A 4,410-nucleotide genomic window follows, 5' to 3' on the forward strand; every position below is an offset into this window, starting at 1 on the left:
AATTATTTTCCTCAAACTAGTGTAATGAACCTTAATAAACTATTTGTATTATGGACTGTTTTTTTCATTAAATTTTACTGAACTTAAAAAAATACTTTAAAGGGTTTTTTTTGAAAGAGTAACATAGTGCACCTAAAAAAGTTATTTATAATACAATAAAATAAGATATTCAGGAAAGCTGGAAGGAAGGAAGTAACTGGAAATATGGGAACAAATATCTTTGAGCTCATTCTTTTTTTATTTTTTAACCTCTGAACTTTTTATTGGCCTCCTGCCCCACAAAGGCACCTTGCTTCTGCTGGCTTAATATCTGAGAACTTTGGTGTCATTGGTCTGAGACGCCACTTTGCCATCCACTCTCTGGCAGGTGGCGGTCTTTTGGATGGTTTGCATAGAGTTGCTGCTGTCCAGGGCATTAAAAAGATTGAAGTCCTCACCATCTTCCAGCAGGAGGTGGTATGTGGCAATCTCAGCCTCCAGCTTGACTTTGATGTTCAGCAGCGCCTCCTACTCCTGGACCTGGTGCTACCCCTCTGTCCGGGTCTGTGCCAGCTCGGACTCCAGGTGCATCAGGGTCCTGTTGAGCTGTTCCATCTGCAGGGCGTAGCAGGCCTCCACCTCCCTCAGACTGTTCTCCAGTCTGGCCTTCAGATTTCTCATCAAGTCCAGATTGATCTCCAAGGACTGAACTGTGTGTCTCAGCTCCATGAGTATCATCTCAGCAGCTCCAACCTTGACGGACTGTGTGGTGACCACTGTGGTGCTCTCCTCAATCTGCTGAGACTAGTACTTGTCCAGCTCCTCTCGGTTTTTCCGAGCCAGCTCATCGTATTGGGCTTCGATGTCTGCCGTGATCTTGGTGAGGTCCTGCAATTTGAGTGCATCTATTTCCACGGTCAACCCAGAGCTGGCAATCTGGGCTTGTAAGCCTTTTACTTCCTCTTCATGGTTCTTCTTCATAAAGAGCAGTTACTTCTTGAGAGCCTCGATCTCTGTCTCCAGCTGCAGCTGAGTGACATTGGTGTCATCGGTGACCTTGTGGAACCCATGGATATTGCTCTCTACAGGCTGGCTCATGGCCAGCTCTGTCTCATAGGTGACTCTAAAGTCGTCAGCAGCAATATGGGCATTGTCGATCTGCAGAACAATGCAGGAATTATCCACAATATTTGCAAAGATATGAGCACTCAGGTCCTCGATGGTCTTGAAGTAATGGCCCCAGTTTCTGACCTGGGGTCCCTTCTCCAGGTGCTCCTGGATTTTGCTTTCCAGCTTCCAGTTCTCAGTCTCCAGGCTCCTCACTCTGTCCAGGTAGGAGGCCAGCCAGTTGTTCAGGCTTTGCATCATCGCCGCATTCTGGGTGCCTCCAATTCCTGCCAGAACCCCAGCCATTCCTGCAGTCAGGACCCTGGACCCCAAGCCGACCCGGAAGCTAGTGGAGCAGGACACGAATATCCGGGAACCAGAGCCCCGGTGCCTGCATAGATGGTGGAGAAGGTGGAGCAAGTGGTGAAGCTCAGGCTGTCTGGGAGGAGAGCAAGAGGACAGGACTCAGGCTTTTTGAGCATCATTCTAAGAAATTAATCATAGAAATTAAAAGGTAGGAATAATTTAAATAAACACCTAAACTAATATGCTAATTTTAGACATGAATATATGAATTAGAAAAATGTAAATATTTTCTCCCTTGAGCCGCAGGTTTCGTAACAGCAGCAAATCATATCCTCATACGTTTTCTATAACCCTATATTCTCAAACAAAATAAATCTTGTTTTAAATACTTGAACTCACAGATGTATTTATGAGACAATGCAAATCCATATCACCTTTTAGAAAATAGTTTGTTCAAAGCCTCATATCGAACACTTCTTGACAGGTAAAAATCTTGTAAAAATGAGATTTAAAACAAAGTGCAATAGATACTCCATTGGAAAGACATAAATGATATGGTTTAAAGGGAAAAGGTTAGTAAAATAATTCCTATTAACTCTCAGAAGTTTTATCTTTATTTTTAAACCACTGAGTATGAGCATCTAGATTAACATAAGTGAAAAAACAAACAAACAAACAAAAAAAACAACAAAAAAAAAACAAGATAAAAAAGCATACCAAATGGTTGTTTAATAGAGTTTACTGACAAAAAGGTGCATGGAATGTCAATTAATAATAATAGAAGACATATTATATTCCACTGTTTTTAATCCTTTACCAATTTTACGGTACTTCTGACATAATGATCTATTTGAGCCACAGTCTAACGAGGCAAATGGGCCAATTAATATAGCAATTTTTACACATGTAGACATAAGCTCAGAGCTTTTGTGATTTGTCCAAATTTACCTAAATAAACTGCCTCTGGTCAAAATCACCAATGAATTCTGCATTGCTAAACCATTGGTTAGTTCTCCATCCTAGTCTCACTTGACCTAGAAGAAGTATTTACCACAACTCATTATTACTCCCATATCTTTGACACACAACTTTTATCAGTCAAGACACCACTTGCTTTTCATTTTATTCCTTCCCCACTAGCTGCTACCCTTTCTCATTCTTTTGGTTGGTTTTTCTTCTCTTTCTGACTTCTTAATATCAAATGTCCCCACCTTAGTCTGCTTTGTGTTGCTAAAAGGGATATAGGGGCTGGGTAATATATTAAGAAAAAAAATGTTGTTTATTTGGCTTGCAATTGTGATGTCTGAAAAAGTTAAAGATTGGGCAACTGGTAAGGGCATCAGGCTGCTTCCACTTATAGCAGAAGGCGAAGGGGAGCCAGCATGTGCAGAGATCACATGTGGAGAGAGGAAGCAAGAGAGAGACGCAAGTGCTGCCAGAACTTTTTAACAATCTCTTTTCCTGGGAACTAATAGAGTGAGAACTCACTTACCCTTAAGGAAGGGCATTAATCTATTCTTGAGGGATCTGCCCTCATGACCCAAATATCTCCCACTAAGACCCACTTACCAACACCAACACATTGGGCTTACATTTCAACATGAAGTTTGTAAGGAACAAACATCTAAACTATAGCAGCCCCCTTTGCTTTCTCTGAGATATTCACTCCCTTATTGATTTCATTCTGCCTCCTCACTGAAAGTACCAACCACACCTCTCTAAAATGTATCTCTCTAACTGGAATTTTCCTCTTATACTCTGGATTTATATATTTGACTACCTGTACTATATATCCATCTGGGTAGCCTATACACATCTCAGGTTACACATGCCCGGAGCTGAATTCCTGATTGCCTCCCTAAGACCTTTTGTACCTATTTGCTTTGTCTTCACTATAGATGGATAATCTACCTTTTAATCAGGCAGCAGATCCTATGAGATGAGGGGTGAAATTTGACCATTGGCTCTAGTAACGTACAAGTCATTGCTGAATTTGACAAGAGGTAATTTTCTTATGTAAATGCATGAGTTACAATATCACTAAATTTCTGTAAGAGAATACATAAAAATACTTTAAAGTACTGGTAAACCTTGTTACTTCCACTCCTCACACCCTAGTCAAAGCCACATCATCTCTCACCTGAATTATTGCAGTAAATTATCTTATTAATTTAGTATTCTGCTTCTACATTTGTTCCTCCTCCACCTAGGCTATAGATGCTCCTCAACTTACAATGGGGTTGTGTCCCAATATACACATTGTAAGATGAAAATCTCATAAATAATAATAATAATAAAACACGTTTAACACATTTAACACACTTAACATCATAGCTTAGCCCAGTCTACCTTAAATATGCTCAAAATGCTTACATTACCCTACAGTTGGGCAAAATCATCTAACACAAAGTCTATTTTATAATAAAGTGTTGACCATCTCATGTAATTTATTGAACACTGAACTGACACTGAAAAACAGAATCGTTGCATAAGTACTCACCATTAATGTACAGAGTTTAAAGCATGTTGGGCCTGGAGAACATCTGAGGTATTGAATTAAAATTAATTGCAGGGTGCAGAGGATGCTACAGTGACAGGATCATCAAGTTCTGTCTCTTCTGATGAGGGTCAAGAAGAGCTTTCAGAGGCACTGGAACATCCACACTTGTGGATGGTTTACGAGGCATAGTGTTCTTCAAAATTATTTTAAGTATTGGTTGTTTACCCTTGTATTAGTCCATTTTCATGGCTGAAAAGACATACCTGAGACTGGGCAATTTACAAAAGAAAATTTAATTGGATTTATAGTTCCACGTGGCTGGGGAAGCTTCACAATCATGGCGGAAGGCAAGGAAGAACAAGTCCCATCTTACATGGATGACAGCAGGCAAAGAGAGAATGAGGAAGATGCAAAAGTGGAAACCCCTGATAAAACCATCAGATCTCATGAGACTTATTCATGACCATGAGAACAGTATGGGGACCACCACTCCCCCCCATGCCATGATTCAATTATCT

The 4,410-nt window shown here is 40.4% G+C and overlaps 1 pseudogene; it reads right to left on the bottom strand.

Annotated features, from left to right (window-relative positions):
* Positions 1–303: 303 nt before the first annotated feature.
* LOC105498542 (keratin, type I cytoskeletal 18 pseudogene) lies at positions 304–4,079 on the bottom strand (annotated as a pseudogene).
* Positions 4,080–4,410: the final 331 nt, after the last annotated feature.

This window comes from Macaca nemestrina, chromosome 4 (assembly GCF_043159975.1).
Source record: "Macaca nemestrina isolate mMacNem1 chromosome 4, mMacNem.hap1, whole genome shotgun sequence".
NCBI lineage: Eukaryota > Metazoa > Chordata > Mammalia > Primates > Cercopithecidae > Macaca > Macaca nemestrina.